Source organism: Delphinus delphis, chromosome 1 (genome assembly GCF_949987515.2).
Source record: "Delphinus delphis chromosome 1, mDelDel1.2, whole genome shotgun sequence".
Taxonomy (NCBI): domain Eukaryota; kingdom Metazoa; phylum Chordata; class Mammalia; order Artiodactyla; family Delphinidae; genus Delphinus; species Delphinus delphis.
Window position 1 is genome coordinate 58,014,896 of NC_082683.1, and position 21,183 is coordinate 58,036,078.

The 21,183-nt window shown below is 45.0% G+C and overlaps 1 protein-coding gene across 2 annotated transcripts in view; it reads right to left on the reverse strand.

Moving 5' to 3' along the window:
* Nucleotides 1-21,183, reverse strand: part of GNG12 (G protein subunit gamma 12) — a 124,488-nt gene that overhangs the window by 102,019 nt on the left and 1,286 nt on the right. The gene's annotated exons all lie outside the window — the stretch shown is intronic.

Below are 21,183 nucleotides of genomic sequence, written 5' to 3' on the forward strand. Positions count from 1 at the left end.
CCCACGATTGCCAACCTAGCCGTCTTTCTTTGGCCCCAGCTTCATGTTTCACTGCCTGCTACTCAGAGCAAGTTTTACTCCACTCACAGCAGGCTAGAAGACCTACTTATCCCGTGGTAGCAAAAGTACATTTTATGCCTTGATCAAAATGTGGTGGCACACTTCTGAAGAGACTCGAGGCCCGCCAGTGAGCTGTGGGCGTGCCAGCGGCGAATCACCACCTGGGAACAAGGTTTGAGAACCACTGACGGAGAGGCTATCACTAAGGAGCCCTGAGAGGGTTTTATCTGTTTACTGACGATTATATTCCACACGGGGCTTACGTAGGCTGCCGTGAGAAAAGGAGCACAAGGAAGAGAAGCCGAGAGGGGAGCCACAGTTCCCAAGAGAGGGGATCCACTTTGTTTTCTCAGATGAAACAGCTGACTCTGCAGAGATAGATGAGGGAATGCCACGTTAAGCAAGATTATTAGGAAAAACTAGCACCCACTGATCAAATCAGTCATCTGTCATCAGGACAATGTCTCCCAGCTTGTATTTCATAGGGGTTGCGTGGTATTTGTCTCCACTCTGGCCATGAGGATCACCTCGACACAGGAAGTTCATCACCTGCGGCACCTTAGAGAAAAGAAAACCCACCCACGACTTGTGTCAAAGCCAAAAATATTTCCAGACGCCAAAGACCATTTTTAAAAGAAAGCTTTCAAAGGGATTTCTTCTCACTGATTTCCTACTCTAAGACTCTCCCCATATTACTGAGATGAGGGAGCAGCTAACTTCAGGTGACAGATGAGGAAACTGAGGCAGAGGTAGGCTAAGCACCCTTCCAAAGGTCACACTGCTGATCAGTGGAGAGCCACGTCTGCACGCAATGAGACTTTGGAGGGAGATACAATCCAACCCACTACTTCACAGAGGACCCACCTTTCATCCAAAAAGAGGGGGTGACTGGCGAAGGCTGACTCTCCGGGGTTGGCACAAGACCAAGTGTACCTGAGCCACCGGAAAGGTGAGCCTCTCGCCCTGTGAGAATAAGGTAGGAGGTGAGGACAGGCCTTTTTCTCCTCCTCAATGTCTCCAAGGCTGGACTGTCCGAAATGGTTGTCACTAGCCATATGCAGCTATAAACATTTGAATGTTAATTAATTAAAATGAAATAAAGCAAAAAAAAAATACAACTCGGTTTCACTAGTTACATTTCAAGCGCTCAGGAACCACATGCGGCCGGTGGCTACCATCCTGGACAGACTGAACATTTCCATCCTGCAGAAAGTCCTACTGCACAGAGCTGCTCTGAAGACACACTTATGACAGGTGTGTAGTTGGGTAGACCAGGCAGCTGGACCTGGAGCCAAGAGTCCCGGGGGGTGCCACCAATTAGTTCTACAAACTCAGGCCAACCTCTGGCCCTCAGTTTCCTCATTTGTAAAAAGCAGGAGTTGGGTTCCACGATCACCATGGCCCATTTCCACTGTAACCTTCCTTAATTCTGTACCGAAAACTCCCGATGCTAGGCTCCTAACTCTCCCCACTCTTCTTCCCTAGGACCTCCTGGCTGACCCTGTATCAAATTAGAGCAAGAGAACAATGGACCTGGACTTAATTATTTCTTGTAGAAGCACAGTCACTGAATGAGAATTAAATAACATCCTTCTAATTACTTCAAGGGTTAACAGGAGAAATGGCCACAAGAACAGTCTCTCCAAATGTTCCCCAGGAATAACTGCTGAAGATACTCGGGAATCTATCTCCAGTGTTCCTCACGTAAGGACCTACATGACAAATCTGTTGGCGTTTAGGGCCAGAAAAAAGCATATTTCTCCAGAAAACTCCAGAAAACATTTCATTGCACCACAGAATGAAAACTACATTGTTCACTCTGACTTGGGGGGAGCTGGTGGCGAGGTATTGGTTTCTCAGAGGAACAGATGATTGGGGCCCCTCCGCCCAGCACCTGCATCAATGACGTCTCTTGCACAGAGGTCCTGACAGCTTCCGGCTGTCGCTCTGCCCCACTGACTGTACAGTTTCAACAGAGGTTGCATCTAACACTTTTTGAAAGTACAGCTGGAATTACAACACGTTTAAAAAATAAATAGCTTAATGATCTTCCCACTATACTATATTGTAGAAATACAAATTTGGAGTACTGTGAGAATTAAAAACATGGACTTCAGATCATCGGGCTGAACAGAATTACCTATTCTGGCAGGATTCTCAAAAGGCTGGCCTGGAAGAACTTTAACATCCCCCTCCCTACCACTGTCTCCATCAGACCTTCCAACTAGATTAAACTCCAATTAATTAAAAGAACAATGGCAAACGTTTATTGGGCGTCTAGTTTACTCAGTGTCAGGCACAGTTCTATGCACTTTATATATGTTCACTTACTTACGCCTCACAACAACCCCAGGAAGAAGGTGCAATATCATCTCCATCTTCCAGGAGAGGAAACTGAGGCACTGAAAGGTGAAGTAACTTGTTTAAGGTCACACAGTAGCAAGTGGCAGCGCTGGGATTAGTCTCTGCCAGTCAGGCTCCTCCTCTCTGCCACTGCAGGAACCCTTTTTTCAATATGGACAGTAAACACTGTCTCACTTTATAAAGTATAAATTTTAAAACATCTTTAGAAAACATTAGAAAAACATGCAAAGTAAAAAAAAAAAAAAATTGTTCTTGTTTAGCAAACACAACTTCCAGATTTGTCCCCTCATACCCCTTGTAGCCTGCCAGCCCTGAGCCTTTCCTGTTTAGAAATTCTGGAGAACGCCAACACTTTAATTCTGTCACTTTTCCAACATTTATTCTAAACTTCCTCAGCATCGTTTTCTGGTGAAATAACCAAAACGCACGCATTCAATGCAACTGTCACCCAAAAGCCTATTAACAATCAGCAAAGCTGTTCCTACCTATTACAACGCATATTTAACAAGGGCAAGTCACAGATAATAAAAAGACAATTGAGCTGAGAACTGATAATTCCAGTCTTTGCAGCTGTCATGAGTCAGTTTAAAAACAAATTCACATGAGTGATTGCTGGGCTCTTTATAAACATGGTACCTGCCAGGAAGCAGTTCCACTTTCTCTTCTCTGGACTTTCTGTCCTCCGATAGATGCGGACTCTGTTAAGCCTCAGGTTTTACAATGCTTTTATGCACTTCTATGTTTTATATGCTTCTCAGGACAATCTTCTGTGGACGATAAAAGAAAAGTCTCTGAAAGGTACTAGAAAATTAACACTTAAGGAGTTAAGTGCGTTTTTTGTTGTTGTTGCTTTTTTTTTTTTTTTAGTACCAGAGATCAGCATGGTATAGTCTAACAGAAACAGGTTTGAATTCTGGCTTTGTTCCTCATGAGCTGTGCAGCCTTGGACAAATTACTGAACCTCTCTGAGTTGTAGTTTCCTCTTCCGTAAAGTGAACTAATTATACCTCCTTTATAAGGTTGTAACACTTGGTCAAAAGCAGGCACACAAGAACGTTACTTCCCTCTCCTTCTCATTGTCAAAGCTGTAAAAAGTGAAGTTAGTTTCAAAACCAAGGAGCACTCCTGAGACTCCATTTTTCATTTTAATTTGGCACGTGACCATAAAAGTTCCCGAGGGACTCTCACTTTCAGATGCTTCTGGAAAGCATTACCATACGGAAGGCTTCTAGCTCTCAAGGGGGAATGGGGAAATCTATGGGGAATGGACATGCAATCCAAAAAAACCTCTCTCTCAAAATGAAATTGTATTTGTATCCAGCGAAACAAACCCACAAATCATTTCTGTGAATGTGAATTTTACAGGTCACCTTCCCTCACAATTTTTCCTTTACTAAATCCCTGATAAAAACAAAATATGCTACTGGACATAAAACAGAACGAATGTTGATCATTAAAGCCATTTCCAGTCAAAAGTCAAGAGCCTGCAATATGCTCCTCAAAAACACTAAATTGTTCCTAGGCTCCACGTGACAAACCCGGCCATGAGTAACACACGTTGAACATGACTCGTGAGTAACATGAGTTGAGCGGATTCCCTTTCTCCAGAAAACTATCCATGGGGTGGTGTGATTTGCCAGAGAGAGAGGCCTGGACCGAGAGCCCTCTCGCACCCAGAGGTGCCGTGCTCTTCCACTGTGGGTGACTGTGTCCAAATGGGAATGGTGACACTGTCCCTTCAAAGATGCTCCTTTCTGTTTTCACCTAACAGGATACACCGATAATTTGTTCATTAGTGGGAAGAGCTGGATTAGACAGCTCAAGGGTACAGCTCAGCGTGTTTCAAGGAAGGGGCTCTGCGAGCTGATGCGGAGAGAGGATTTATCGCCAAGGCTGCTCCCAGACCCCATAGTTAGATGAGGAAATGAGCCAGAGGCCGTAAGACTCACCGACGGCCAAGTCACGGCTTCTCCTCACGTCAATCATCCGCACTGCAGAGAACCAGCCTTACCTCGGGCATCAAGAAGGCCACCCTCGGGGCACCCCTACCAACCCTTCACTGTGCACTTGGGGCCACCTGGGAGCTTTACAGGAATGGCCACCCTTGGGTCCCCTGCCCGCGGGGCTGACTTCACAGGTCTGGGTGCAGCCAGGGCTCCTCTCTGATTGTTAAAAATCACTCTCCAGCTGATGCCAATATGCAGACAAGTCTGCAAACCATGACCCTGGGCTCTTCCGCTTTCCAGGCTACCTGAGCCACTAGATTCTATTCCCTTTGCGAATTCTTTTCCTTTTTTTCCTAATGAAAGAATAAAAAAAAAATGTACGAAGTCATACATTTTAAACTTTTCTCAAGAAAGTTTGAGGTCAGAGTCCTCGTTGTGAATTCACCACCCTGCCCTGCCTCCACAATAAAGACTACAACCCAATCGAAGTGATTAGAGCACAGAAGATATTCCTCAGCAGAGTGTAAAGGGTGCCCCTTTCATAGAGGGTGTGAAGGGAGACGCATCAAGATGTTTCTGGAGGGAAAAAGAAGTCTAAGAAAGCGTCACTGCCTTTGGATATCCTTACAAGAGTTTTCCCAACTCTCCAACCTCTTGACTTCACTGGGCTCCTCCTCCTTGACTCATCCCTGTAACCTTGTTACAAATCACTCACTCTTAGACAAGGCCCTCCCTCTCTCCTCCATTCTCCAGCAGCCTGCTGCCTCTGTCCCCCACTTCCACCCCAGGTTTCTAGGTGGACGCTCACTGCCAACGGTGTGACCCATAAATACCATTGGGGCAGCAGTGAGCGAGATGGGTGGGGAGAGAGGGTGTGTCTAGAGGTCTCTCCAGGCCTGGTTCCTGCCTACTCAGCCATCCTGATACAGGTGGGACCAGGTGATAGGAGCTTCTGAGTCTGGCCGGCAGCCAGACATACCCCCAGCTCACAGGGTGGACTTGACAAGGCAGCACAAAACAGGAAAACAAGAGACGTAAGGTTCTAATCTCACCTCTGCCCTTCACTAGCTCCCTGACCTTAGGCAAGTAACAGAAACTTTAGAGTCTCAGTTTCCCCATCTGCAAAGTGGAAACTAATGTTTGCCCAGTGTTTTAGTCCATTCAGGCTGCTATAACAAAAATGCCATACACTGGGTGTCTTAAACAACAAACATTTATTTCTTACAGTTCTGGAGGCTGGAAGTCCAAGATCAAGTTTCCGGTAGATTCAGTGTCTGGTGAGAGCCTACTTCCAGGTTCACAGATGGCCATCCTCTCACTGTGTCCCCATATGGCGGAAGGGGCAAGGCAGCTCCCTGGGGCTTCTTCTGTAAGTGCAGTAACCCTATTCATGAGGGCTCCACACTCATGACCTCATTACCACCCAAAGGCCCCTCCTCCTAATATCCTCATACTGTGGGGATTAGGATTTCAACCTACGAATTTTGGGAGGACATAAACGTTCAGTCCATAACAACCAGACTCTTCACAAAGCTTTTTGACAAGAAGTGCTCAAATTTAAATACAATATAAATTCTCTAAATATTCATTGAGTCTTCTATGAGTTGAACATTGTCTGCCACTGGCAACAGACAGAGGAAAAAATGTCACTGGCTTCAAGAGGTACAGTACATTCTGGAGGGGAGGCAGAGACATGCAGGTAAAACTACACAATCCAATGTAATAATCAGTGTGCTGGTTGAAAAGCCTGCCACGGGAAACCCAGACAAGGGAAAGTTTAAATATGTCCCCGAGATAGGGGTAGGAAGGGTAGGGGAATAAAGGTAACCGCAAGAGTGATAACATCTAACATTTATGGAGCTGTATATGTCAGGCTTGGTTCTAAACACATTATGTATATAGTAATTTCAGGCGAGCCTCAAAACAGTCTTGTGAGGTAGACTGGTATTGCTATCCCCATTTTACAGATGAGGAATCTGAAGTTCAGAGAGTGCTATGGTTTGAATGTGTCTCCTCAAAATTCAAGTTGAAATCCTAAACCCAATGTAATAGTATTTGGGGGTGGGGCCTTGGAAGGTGATTAGGTCATGAGGGTGAAGGCTTTATAAATGGGATTGGTGCCCTTATAAAAGAGACCCCATACAAGTGATATAATATTCTCTAGTTCCATCCATTTTGCTGCAAATGGCAATATTTTATTCCTTTTTATGGCTGAGTAATACTCCCGTGTGTGTACATTACACCTTCTTAAGCCAATCATCACAATATTGTAAATCTATACTTCAATAAAAATTAAATAGACCCCACACAGTGAGAAGACTGCTGTCTATGAACCCAGAAGTAGGCTCTCATCAGACACTGAACTTGCAGGTGTCTTGATCTTGGACTTTCCAGCCTCCAGAACTCTGAGAAATAAATTTCCATCATTTATAAGCCACTCAGTCTATGGTATTTTGTTATAGCAGCCTGACAGACGGAGAGTCAGTCATTCAAAGTCACATGACTAGTGAGTAGTAGATCTGGGCTTTGGGCCTGGGCTTGACCTCAGGACCTGGATCTTCAGTTTTTGATGACACTTCCTCCATTGTACCTGTGAAACCATATCCCAGCTCCCAAGTCATTGCCCGGCCAAGGGAAAGTCAGACACGCATTCCTCTGTACTTCACACGTCTTTATTCACACAGCTCTCTAACCCTCCCATCCTATTATCATTGTTTTTGTGTCTGTTCACACGTGTCCCGCACCCCCATTAGTTTGGTGGTCCTCAAGGGCAGGAGCAGAATGCATCAAGTGCCTCGTAAACAGCTGGTATTTAATAAATGTTTTCTTAATGGGTGAAAGAAAGAACAAAATTATTCTAGGTTTCAAAACACAGGCAAAAACTCACTGGGTAGTTGGAGGGAAACTTCCTCAAAGTAGAGGCAGTATCTTACTCACTCTTATATCCCCAGAACCTAGCACTTATAGGTGCTGCGTAAATGTGTAATAAACTCTGGGCAGAGGAAACAGCGTGAAGAAATCCAGAGAGATTTAAGGCTACACAGTGAATATGGGTGACCTGGCCAGGATGAATCAATAGCTGGGATGTGTGGGAACAGGGAAGTGCTTTTCAAACTATCCTTGGCGAAAGATCAGCTTTTCGGTTTTATTTCTAATTCACCATCGACCAATACTTTTATAAGATGCAATAAAAAGAACTGATAGAAAAATGAAATATAAAATGCAAGCCAAATTTTTCATTAGATTCAGGAGATGTAAAACTTGCTATGAAAATGTCTAAATGTGTTCTCTCCATGTGGGTACTTAGCTAGCGTCGGACCATTAGCGAAGAGTCTGTCCGCACAGCAAGCTTTGTGCGGCACTGAGAGGGTGGGAGGATGAGGTGCAGAGCAGTCGGGAAGGTGAGCTACAGTCGCGGTATCAAGGACTGTGGGTTAATAATGTTCATGGAGGGCTTTGTGTGTGCCAGGCACTGTCCTAAGTGCTCCATGCATATAACTCATTTAAATTCCACAACCTATCTGTGAGGATGGTGCTTATTACACCCATTTTAGAGATGGGGACACTGAGGCACAAGGCAACTAAATAACTCTTCCAAGATTCCAGAGCACGTAAGAAGCACAGGCAGCCTTGAACCTGTACAGTGTGAACCCTTAACCACTAGCCTGTGATGCCTTTGGGGAGCTGCCAGACAGGAAGTGACATATTCAAACCCATGTTTTAGAAAAATCACCCTGGTGGCAGCGTGCAGGGGAAAGGTCAGTTAGGAAGCCACGGTGACAATCTGGACGAGAGGCAGTGGGGGTAGAGGAGAGCAGACCAGGCATGCGGACTAGTTTGGAAGTGGATGTGGCAGGGTATGGTGGAGGCCAGGGGCATCTGAGCTGGAGGGAGAGGAAGAGGAGGGAGGGGTTTCAGAGGACTCAGGGGTCCAGAGCTTGGCATCCTGGGTGGATGGGGATGTCTACAGACTTAAAGAAGGCAGGAAGAAAAGCAGGCTTTGAGGGCAAGATGATGAGGTTGGTTTTCAAGAATGTCTACCTGAATTTGAAGAGCCTAAGATAATCTGCGGTTGTGTCTTGGGAAAATGCTGCAGACTGCAATCTTAGAGTAGTTTACTGCATTCAGGTAGCTACTATTTTTACTCCAGTTCTGCTAAACCACTCTCCTCCTCTTCTCCCTTCCCCTTTGCCCCAGTTACACTTAAAATAGTTTAAAAAGCAGAAATTCCCCAATGCTAACTCTCCTCCCTTTGAAAGCCACACACAGTATATAAAAGGGTTCTGGTCACCAATTCCAATTTGTGGCAGAGGCTTCCAAACTACCAAGCAATTCTTGACACCAGCTGAGTGTCCTACAGTTCAACTCAATTTTGACATATCTACCTGGAGATAGCATCGGATTCCACAGGCTAAGGGCTCAGGGCAGCTCACAGAACTTAGAGAAACATTATACTTACTAGATCACTAGGTTTATTATAAAAGGATATGACTCAGGAAGAGCCAGATGGAAGAGATGCGGAGGGCAAGGTGCAGGGAAAGGGCACGGAGCTTCTATGCCCTCTTGGAGGGGACCACCTTTCCCATAGCTCCACTTGTTCAGTAACCGGAAGCTTTCCTAACCCTGTCCTTTTGAGTTTTTATGGAGGCCTCATTACATAGCTACAACTGATTACATCACTGGCCATGGGTGACTGATTCAACCTTCAGCCCCTCTCCCTGCCCCGGAGGTCTGAGGGGTGGGACCAAAAGTTCCACCCTTCTAATCACATGGTTGAGTCCCAGGAAAACATCCCCCATCCTTAGGTGTGGTCCCAAAGTCACCTCAGTAACAGATCAAAAGACACCTTTATCGCTCTCATCACTTGGGAAATTCCAAAGGTTTCAGGAGTTTTGTGACAGGAACTATACAAAGATCGTATATATATTTCTCATTGTAAGTCACAATATTGTTCACAGCTGTATCCTCACAGAGTTGGTAACTGATAAATACCTGTTGCATGAAAAAAGATCTTTTTTGTGTTTATTGAAAACTGGAAAAAAGGATGAAGAGAGAGGACCTTTCTCCTTGATAAGCTAAACAGTTAAGAGCAAAGAAACATCTGAGTACAAGAGAGACACATCTCAGGGCAATGCCTCTTCCCCTGTGTTCCCTTCCCTTCCAGGAGGCCACCGCCTCCAGCCCACACACCTGGTGGACACCGGGACAGGTAATATGGTGCCACAAAGAGCACTGACTGCAGAGCCAGCAGACCTGGATTCAAAGCAAGATGCCGCCACCACCACTTACTACTGCTGAGCTCCTAAGCAGTATTCAACCTCCCTGAACCTGCTTCCCCACCTGTAAATGGAGCCAGTACTGCCTACTTCAGAGGGCTACTGCAAGGCCTGAGAAAGTGTGTAAAGGTCCTAGCACATGTCGGCACATAGATGTCACTCAAGCAGTAACTATCACCATCACTGTCATCAAATTAGCTGCCCGCACACTACACTCTCTCAATTAGTGTTTGTCAAGTGCATCTAAGTAACTTCAACTGAAGTTAAAGGTGATGGGCATTATATGAGCACTGTGATCATACTATTAATTATAATAATAATAGTTAATGCCTGAGCACTTACTATTGACACCCTGAATGCTTTACATACATTAGTAGCTCTTTAATTTTTAAACCAAAGATAGTATTTCATCAATTCTAAGAAACATATTCTGTTCACATTTTAACATCCCTGATAGTAGGATGACTGCAGTAGTCAGAATGGCACCCCAAAGATGTCCCTGCCCTAATCTCTGAAACCTATGAATATGTTATGTCACACAGCAAAAAGGACTTTGCAGATGTAGTTAAGGGAGAGTAGGCTGGAAGCAGAGGGATGGAGGAGAGGGGGCGTCAAAGAGATTCCAGGCATGAGAAGGACTCATCACCTGAGATGTAGGGTGCAAGTGCAAAGACCCAGGAGAGGTCTCTGAGAGCTGAGGGTGGCCCACCGCTGACAGCCATCAACGAGGCAAGAACCTCAATCCTACAACTGCAAGGAACTGGATTCTACCAACAACCTGAACGACGCTGCAAATGGATTCTTCCCAGAACCTCCCAATAAGATTTCGGACTTGTAAAACCCTGAGCAGAGAAACCAGCTAAAACCGTGATGACTTGTGATGTCAGAACCGTGAGATAATACATGTGTGTTGCTTTAAGTGGCTGAATTTGTGGTAATCTGTTATGGCAGCCATAGAAAACGAACACATTCTTAGGATTAATGGGAGCCACAGCTGAATTGGCGGCAATTTCCCTTTTCTTTCTTAGCGGCTCATAAAATAACGGCACATCTCATAATTGACAGCACCTTAGATTTGTTGAAATATCGTGTCATTACCTTTATTCTGCAAATGGGAAAGCAGAGGCTCTTCGAGGTCAGGTGACTTGCCCAGGTGAATCAGACTGCAAGCCTGAGCTCTTAAGCCATCACGCACACCGTCAGAGGGTGCGCAAGGGCTGGAGCATCCTGCCCAAAGGCCAAGGAATGGCTAACGTGACCCCCAGACCGGGCCCCTGGCTAACATGGGATCACTAACATGGCTGACCACAAAGACCCAGCCAGGTCCATAAGGCGGCTACCCTCAGCAGCATTCATTTATCCACTGATGGAGCGCTCCAAGGTGTAGATACCCTTCTAGGTCCTGGGCTAGAACAACAGACCAAGAGCCTGTTCTTACAGAGCTGAGACTACAGTGCAGGAGCTCAGCACTACAGCGACAGGAGCACTGGAAGGAAAACAAAGCATCCAGAGAGCTGAAAACCCAACTTCACAAGGTAATAATCCACACATTTTGGAGCTCAAAAGAGAGGTTTTTGATCTTCCACTGGGGGTGGAAGATCATAGCGTCCTTTCTAGAGATTTCATGGGCCTCTTCTAAATGTGGGAATTCTGAGAAGGAGAATTTGTTGTGGTGCTGGGGTTTTGCCTGTTTTGTTTTTTTTCTCTTTTTTTTGATGGAGATGGAGGCTAACTTTATACAGGACTGCCTCATTTGAATTTCTAAAAGCAAAAAATAAAAAAATAAGCCACACACAGTCATCTTTTCCCTCAACCAAAATTTCTCTTTCGGTGGATTTCATTTTTAAGAAGATGAAAATTAATTTTATATTAAAAAAGCATCCCAAGAGCTGACTGAGAGAGCACCTCAAAAAGAAGGGGCTGGGCTTCCCTGGTGGCGCAGTGGTTGAGAGTCCACCTGCCGATGCAGGGGACACGGGTTCGTGCCCCGGTCTGGGAAGATCCCACATGCCGCGGAGCAGCTGGGCCCGTGAGCCATGGCCGCTGAGCCTGTGCGTCCGGAGCCGGTGCTCTGCAACGGGAGAGGCCACAACAGTGAGAGGCCCGCGTACCGCAAAAAAAAAAAAAAAAAAAAGAAAAAAGAAAGATGACTCTGTGGAACTCCAACCCTGCACCCTTCGTCGAACCCTGAACTCTGGCCAGTCTCTTTACCTTGTACTTTTACTTCCCTCTTTTCTTTCACCCTGGAAATAAGAGTAGACAGCTCTCTGATGGTTAAATCAAAGGGCGAACAGGAGCCCTATTCAGCAGGTCAGCAGGTACACACACAAAAAAATGTGGCATATATGACCTTTCAGGAGATGCATATGAAAGGAAAAATATAGATTTCTTAGAAGATTTTGCAGGAAATGCCATTGGAGTTTATATATTCTCAATCTCTCTTGTTTTTGTTTGAGAGGGAGAAATTCTAGACTAGAAGGTCATCTTCATAATGGTTTTGGAGAAGCCGCAGTTTAATGATACCATTAGCCGAAAACTATTTATAAATCAGACATTAGCAACTGGCATAAAACCCTACTTTCCACTTCTCTCGAATTTGCACTGACAATTTGGCAGCCCACTCTACCCTTGGGCCCAAAAGAGCTATCACATTCTTAAGTCTGTATTTTAGAGATTCTGACAGTGGTGTAGGCAAGAGGCTTAGCTTCAGGAGGAAAGGTCAATAAACGCCCACGGGGGGATCGGCAGGCCTGGACTGCCCACAGGAGAAGATGTACAAACAGCCCCAATCCTCTCACTCACTCACAATTCAAAAAATTTAACCAACCCTAATTACCATTTCTCATCAATGAGATTAGCAAAAATAAAAAGAGCTGACACCCTCCGTGTGTTGGGGCTATGGGGAGACAGGCCATCTGATACGCTGCTGAGCAGAGGGCAAAATGAGCCAACCCTTCCCAAGGGGCTGACAGGGCCCTGCGAGTCAGCAGTCCCGCTCCTGGGAATCAATCCTCTAGGTCCACCCGCACAAAAGCAAGATGAAACCTTTATTTGTTGCAGTGCCGTGGGTAATAGCGAAAGACTGGGAACAATTCAAAGGTCCAGCCTTAGGGGACTGGTCGAATAAACCATGCTACGTCTACACAATGGAAAACGAGCGTGCTGATAGAGATCTCCAGGACAGACTGCTAATTTTAAAAAGCAAGACACAGAACAGTATATATACCACTTTTTGTGAAAGAAAGGGGAAGCATTAAATACAAACACACACACACACACGCACACACACATGCACACTCTCGTTTGCTCGTATTTACAAGTTGCAGCCTGCAGAGAATGTGGAAAAGGCTTGGATGGGAGCAAGATTTCTCAGTGTTTACCTTTTTATATGGGGGTAAACCATATAAATACGTTACCGATTTTTTAAAAATGAAGAGGTTGTATAAACCATTTTTCACAGGAGTGTGAAGAATAGGACAATCCCAGCTTGGAAGAGACAAAGCTGAGGAGGCTTCTGGGAAACCTGGGTTGAGGCAGGTGAATTCTCACGTTGGCATCAGTAAATCAGAGGAACCTGGATCCAGAGCTCAGGAGGCGCGCATGGAGAGGTGGTCTCTGCCCTGTGTGATATCACCTGCTGGGTGTGGGTGTCCCTGAGCCCCTTGACATTTATTACAGCAGGAGAAGTCAGAGAACTGGAGGTGAATGGGAGGCAAAGGCAGAAACATGAGGATTCCCTCCCAGGCAGCATGCCAGGCACATTTATTTGCTTTCTGGATTTGGACAGTAATGGCTGAAGCATGCTGCTCATCAAATATTTATGTCAAAAAAGAGGGCAAAGCATGTGCCGGAATATTCTGCTTAATTCAACAGAGAGATATTCCTGAAAAGTTGAGAATCCTGGAATTTTGTAAAATCAAATCATATCATAAATGCAACAGGTAAGTTTGCTCTCTCAAGAAATTCTGTGAGGGACTTCCCTGGTGGCGCAGTAGTTAAGAATCCGCCTGCCAAGGCAGGGGACGTGGGCTCGATCCCAGGTCCAGGAAGATCCCACATGCCATGGAGCAACTAAGCCCATGTGCCACAACTACTGAGCCTGTGCTCTAGAGCCCGCGAGCCGCAACTACTGAGCCCACGTGCTGCAACTACTGAAGCCCATGTGCCTAGAGCCCGTGCTCCACAACGAGAAGCCCGCACACCGCAATGAAGAGTAGTCCCTGCTCGCCACAACTAGAGAAAGCCCGCACGCAGCAGCAAAAACCCAACGCAGCCAAAATAAAGAACGAAAGAAGTTCTGTGGGAAATCCTTATTAGGAATTGTTATCTCCTGCTAGTCCTGTTTTGGGAATCTGAGTTTGCCTGAAGAAAGCTGCATTTAACCAGCCTAAATGGGAAAGGCGTTCACGTTTCTGCACCTTTGGGCATTTTTCACAAGGTGTGGCCTCTACATAAAACAGCAGAAGGCCAAGGTCCTAAGTGCAAGCCAGCACCTCTATGCACAGAACCACTGTCTTAGCAGTTTGACCCACTAAACATGGCTGATCCTACCTGCTGTGCGGATTGCCCCTCAGGAGGGGAGCCAAGAGGAGGTTAACTCTGAGAGTCTGCTTTCTAAAGGATCAACCTGAAACAGAGGCATGCAAGCAGCAGCTGGCACTGCAAGGGACACAGACAAACCCCCTTCCTCAGCTGTCAGTGGCTTTAGCAACAAGGCTCCCCACTTCTTACCCTAAACTAGAAAAGTCTTTCTACACAAGAAGCAGCCACTCATAGGTAAATTCCAAAGGCTCCTGCAGCCAGTGTCCTTTGCATCCTGTCCCCAAGAGGAGGGCCCACAGCTGGTCAATAAACACCATGGATCCCTTTGTCCATTCCCAGGAGGCACCACTGCAGAAGCCCCGCAGGTACCAGGCAATGCTGAGCACGTTTGTTGGTACTGGACTCAGAGTAAACAACACCAACGACCCCTCAAGTGCTGGGCTTTACCCGCCCCTTAGGAAATGATGAACTAAAGAGGAAGAAGCCTGTCACAGGGAACACGCACCACTGAATGTGCCTTTCCTAGTAGATACCATCACTTTTACTTTTGATTAAAAAGAACACTGGCTCATCCACTTCACTGGCACACACTACAGAGAATGTGGTTTTACTCCTGCATTCCACTGGCGTTTATTAAGCACCTACTACGTGCCAGACTCAGCCGGCTCATGTCATTTTGCAGGTTATTGTGGTTGCTTATTAATCTGTGCTGCCAGATTGTGCCTTTGTGTGACTTAGGAAAAGGCCACCCCTCCAAGTGCACCAGCCTTGCAGGCTTGACGGAGTCAGAATGAAGTGCCCCCTCCTCCTGGCAGAGGCAGTTCTAGCCCAGGACACATAGTTTTTGGAGAGATCTGAGCCCCACTTAACTTCCTTGGCCAGCTAGTCTTGTGCAGTGAACAATCTGTACAAGAGTTCAAAGCAGCCCTGTCAAGAAGTCACAATCCAACTCTTCTGCTTCTTGGCCAGACATTCAACCTTCCCCTGACAACTTGTCTGAGCAGCCAATCATGACCTTACACGCCCACATGAAGCCTCATGGTCTAATGTGCAGGTCACGGTCTAACATTGCAAAAGGTCTGGGTAGTTCAGGTACAGGACAGGCACCAAGTCTGCTGGCTTCAACACTTTTCCAATTTGCCTGAGGTTCTGGTTGAATAAACCTGGTGTGATGGTTTCATATCAATAAAGTCCTCACTACGCCTCGATAAAGTCCAAGCAGCTTTTGGATCCTGATCCCTCTTTCCGTCCTTAGATTTGTTTAGCTCACACCGAGAGCTAAACTGCCATCATTCGTCTCTGAAAAGCAGGCAAACTTTGAGGTCACTGCAAGCTTGGGAATCTTAGTCAAAGGGCTCCAGTGCAGGGGGGCTAAAGGTTTCATGTCCAGTGCTCAGGGACATCTTGGCTGGTAGCATCTGTAGCTAAGTAAAAGCCTGATTATTCTACATGGGTGAAGTTAAGATTCTACCCCCACGGGCTCATGTGGGTTTGCACACGGCCATTGGGGATGAAAGCAATGCTCTCTACGTGGCACGCAAGCGCGGCGATGACCACTGATTCAGAGCCCACCCGGGGAGCATTTGTGATGACAGCAACCCAAGTTAAATCAGAACTTATGCTCCTCTTCTCAGTCAACCACGGGGATACCATGTCAGTTACGTGACACTGACTGCAAGAGGAATGGTAGTCTATTCTGTAAGAAAGCAAATGGAATATAAGGCCTCCCGACCCTCTGGCCCCAAAGTCACGTGCTTACAATCAATGAATGTGAAAAATTACAAAAGACTCTTAGCAACTGATTCACTAAAGCAGACCTAAAAGAAAATCTTCTTTGAGCTACTAATTCTCCAGCAGAGGTGAAAATATCAGAAGTCTTTTAACAGTCTACAACACCCTGGTTTTTATTATACAGTAATCCTCCAAAATACAGACCCATTAAGAGAAGACAAAAACCCCCCTTGTCAGGGGATGGCAACCAGACATGGTTTAATTTAATTTTTAATTAAATTAAAAAATTTTAAATTTTTTAAATTTTGCAAAAAAATTTCACTTTTACGACACCCAATAAAGCCTGACGCAATAAACCAGACATTTAAGTGACTCTAGAAATGATTTTCAAGAGACTGGGCACTAAATGTAATAATCCACCTAGAAGTAATCTTCAGTCAAATCACCTCCACCCTCTGCCCTGGGTCCAAAGCACCGGCCTAACCGCTCTTCCCTTTATTCCTGAGAGAGAAGCGGGGAGACAGGACCTGTCGGTGGGAGCTGGCTCTAGAGCAGGACTCAGCTGGTGGCCCCATCTCCGCTCAAGGCCCTCTTGGGGAATCCAGGCATGGGAGAGACTGACTCTACAGATCCCTTCAGGCCTGCTGGGTCTCTGAGGCAATTCTGGAAGCTTCGATTTGACTTCTATGGCTGCAGAGGGCAAGAAGCCCAATGAGCCCAATGGCAAGGCACTGGTAATACTCCTCAGGCCGGCCATCTCACCCCCAAGAGGAGCCCTCTCCTCCTGTTTCTGTTGGTTTGAGTTACAGCTTCTAAACGAAACTTCCTCCATAAGGAAGCACCTTTAGCTGGAAGCACCTCCACTGCAGCTCCCTGGCAGAGCTCCTAGTGCCCAGTATATGGAGTCAGAACAACTCTGGGTCACATCCTCATCTTGCCGCTTAGGGAGCCTCAGCTTTCTCACCTGGGCTGCTGTGAGGACTGGTCAAGATCATAAATGTAAAGGGGTTAGACTGGGGCCTAGGATGTAGAACAGCTCCATAAATGGAGTCACACGACTGTGCTGAAGGTATATTTTTTTACCTATCGAACTCTCCCACTAAACTAATGGCAGGTATGTCTTCTTTGTGACTGTCTTAGAGGCCTCTGACACGCGGCAGGTGCTGTATACACACAGCTCCTCGATGCAGGGCTGGGACATGAGGGATCTGGGAAGTGACAGTTTCCATAAAGTCAAGGTTGGTGAACTGCGTCTGCAGGCAAACCCAAATTTCAAACATCTCTTAATTAGATAAACCTGCAAACTTCCAAAAGGGCCTCTCTTTTACTGCTAAATAGTTCTCACATGTAACTCAAAGACCTTCGATTGCTATGCAAGCTGGTGTTTTTTCTAAAACAAAACCAAAATCCTGCTATTTGAAGCTAACAAAACCAGGTTTTACTGAGTAATTGTTACACCAATGGATTATCTTTTATTTTCTATACATGCTCATTGGCGAAAATATGGGGAGAAGCGCCACAATCCCACGATCCATTTGTCTGTACTTTCTTTTCTATGCGTAATTTTTTTTTTTTTTTTTTTGCGGTACGCAGGCCTCTCACTGTTGTGGCCTCTCCCGTTGCGGAGCACAGGCTCCGGACGCACAGGCTCAGCGGCCATGGCTCACGGGCCCAGCCGCTCCGCAGTATGTGGGATCTTCCCGGACAGGGGCACGAACCCGTGTCCCCTGCATCGGCAGGCGTACTCTCAACCACTGCGCCACCAGGGAAGCCCATAAATTTTTTTTTTATTAGTTGTAAGTGTAATAATGCACTGTAACTGGGCACACCACCCTTCCCCTACTTAACCTAACCTAGGGTGGACTTCATGGATTATCGATTTTTTTTTTCAAGTTTCTAATAAGAAAGGAAAATGGGACTGAGATCTAGGAGAATTAATTTGTTGAACAAATGAACACTGCACTCCATTTCATATTTAAAAGACACAATGAGAATTGCCTGATTGTATTCTCTTACTTCTTAAGCGCTGCTTGACAGGACTATATAAATTACTGAGCCTTTTTAGATTTGGGGGAAACATTAAAATTTCATATAGTTGTTTTCCTGTTAGAAGAGTAATGTATGCTCATAACATTTAGAAAATTTCAGTAAGTAACAATTTAATGTTAACATTTGTTGAGCATAGACTATGTGTCAGGCACTGTTCTAAATGCTTTAGAGAGATTAACTCGTTTATCCCTCCCAACACCTCACTGAAGCACAGAGGTATTAAGTAACTTGCCCACACGCTACACACCTAGAAGCATGAGCCTGGAATCCATCACTATGCTATGATGTTCTAAGAGAGAAAAGAATCAATAATTTATTCAATCGAGTCCTCCGCTGCTTCAGAGTATAATGTCATAGGCAAGAAATGATTCATAATAATACTGTACCCTTTACAGTTATTTAAAAATATTATAAGCATGATCTGAGTCCCTGTGGAACAATTAGTAAATGAGAAGTCATCTGTGGCACAAGCCACGATTCCAACTGGCCCAATTCTATGCACCTGACATGCATTAAGAAAACAACAGACACGTAAAAGGGTTTGTTTTCAAGATGGAAGCATTTTTTAAATTTTGCAAATGAGTCAATGACATGATGAGTAGATTCCCTGAATTAATGGAACACCCAGTCTCACAAAAGTTTACCATCAGTCACAACGCTTTTACAATACGTTTATGAAATGCCGCTAGTCCTTTCTTAAACACTTTTTTAAAAAATATTTATTTATTTATTTATTTATTGGTCTCCGTTGCTGCATGCGGGCTTTCTCTAGTTGCGGCGAGCAGGGGCTACTCTTCGCTGCCGTGCACGGGCTTCTCATTGAGGTGGCTTCCCCTGTTGAGGAGCACAGGCTCCAGGCAGCGGGCTTCAGTAGTTGTGGCGTGGGCTCTAGAGCGCAGGCTCAGTAGTTGTGGCACACGGACTTAGTTGCTCCACGGCATGTGGGATCTTTCTGGACCAGGGCTCGAACCCGTGTCTCCTGCATTGGCAGGCGGATTCTTAACCACTGCACCACCAGGTAAGTCCCCCTAAACACTTCTTGAGGCTTATCTGTTAGCACTGCACATCAGTACGTGAAAAATAACTGTATACTCCAGGTCACATTTTTTTCATACTTCAATTAAAAATCATACTTGGTAAAAGACAAATATTTCTGTTTCTGTTTAACGTCCTACCCAGGGCTAATAAGCATGACTATTTTAAATATAAATTCTCTTCAAAGTTAAAATATGAGTAATGAAATGATTGTCTGGCTCTAAAAATATTATACGACTGTAACTTCACACTAAAAACGCATTAAAACTGTTACTCCAGTAATCATAATTATTCATACCACTGTGGTAGAAACATGACACACATATGTAAACAACTATTTTAGATATTTTAGACAGATAGATGGATAGACATCTTGCTCTGTATATCTATAAAACCAGGTAACTTCTTTGGAATTTAATTGCTCTAGCATTCCAGAAGCTTTATCTACCTACCTATCTACCTACCTACCAATCTATCTACCTACCTATCTATCCATCTATCTATAAAATCAGGTACCTTCTTTACCTGATTTATTTGCTCTATCCAGTGTTTCCAGAAGGTTCAAACTGCCATCTTTTAATGTATCCAATAGCCGGCTGCTGGTCAGTAGATAAAATATCTAATAATTCTGAACATTATCTGTGTATTAGGTGCAAAATGTTTTCCAAATACTGTTTCATATACTTTCATAAAAACCGTCAAGACAGAGACCACTATCATCCTCATTTTACAAATCAGACTGAAAACGGTTAAATAACTAATATTCCCATCCACATCTGTCACACCAAAACCATACCTCAAACCACTGTTAGGCTGCTTCTCTTCCAAATCAGACTCCAGAAAAATTTGACTTCCACAACTTGCCTCCCTAAATTAAGCTTAAGCTGACATATAAAACTTAAAAAAAAAACACCCAATAAAAATCCAACACAATAAATGACATAATTCCAAATCTGAAATTTTCTTCTCTCAGAAAGAGGTAAACAAAACTAATCTGATATTAGCTAGCCAGTTCTTCAAGTGTTTCGACTACGCAGATTTTGCTGTCACGACATGACGACCACCCACGTCCTTCAACAAGTGACAACGTAAGCCCAACACCGCAAATCTCATTAGAGAGCTTTCAAATGAGACTGGAGCTTGTGACACTGAAACTTTTTAGAGTATTAATCTGTCCGGTTTCTTGTGAAACACAGATCCACATTTTTATGTATTTCTACACAAAGCTAAATGCTGTCCAGATTCAACACCTTCCTGAATTACCTGGGTTAAAAACAGTAAAAATACAACTGCATTTTTTTTTATAAGGCCTAAAGACGCAGCCCTTAGATTCTTCAGCATTTTTTGGACTTAAACCAGGGTTTTATGGTGTTAGTTTACCGTTAGAGAAGGCAAAGAGACTGAACGGTTGATCCCAAAGTCCTTTTATCACTTAAGTCTCTGTAAAACGTTTGATTACTTTAAAAAATTATGTGTGAATCATATGTTTGTTTATTGAAAACAGGTCTTGCTGACACATATACTTTTTTTTTTTTTAAAAGAATCAAAACAGCTCCTTACTTGAATGTGACTGTTTTGGCAACAGTTAAACGCAACCCCGTCATTCTAGCGCTGCTGGCCTTCCTGGTTCTCCTAGGTGAGGGCCGCCATCCTGCGATAATTTACACGCAGGGCTGCGAAGCATCAGCAATGGTGCAGTGTGGTGACTAGCACTTTCAAAACAAAGCCAAACTCGGCTTTTAAAGTAGAGAACACACAGACACAGTCCCTACCTCTGACAAGGTCCAAAAGATTCCTTATAGACAGTCTATTCAGACGAAGCTACAACAGCCCCAGGAAATATAAAGTGTCCACAAAGACAGTAGCGGGGCGGGGGAGGAAACAACTGATGGGAAGGAAGCTAATCATGTGAAGTTTGCCCAACTCCACAAGGTCTAATACATTCCGGTTTGTTTCCACTCAAAGCAGCCATTAAACGTGCCCTGACACGTGGGCGCGGGGGACCTCCCTTCTCGCCGGTTTTTGGCCATTTCCTTCTCTGTGCACTTGTTTGTATACAACCTCGCCCGGACAGGGGTGACCACAAGATGACAGGCCTCGGCAGTTCCTTCACTCAGATTTCTAGCTGCCCAAAGTTTCACTCCACGGCGGGGTTTTAACGAGAATCACGGGGTACTTTT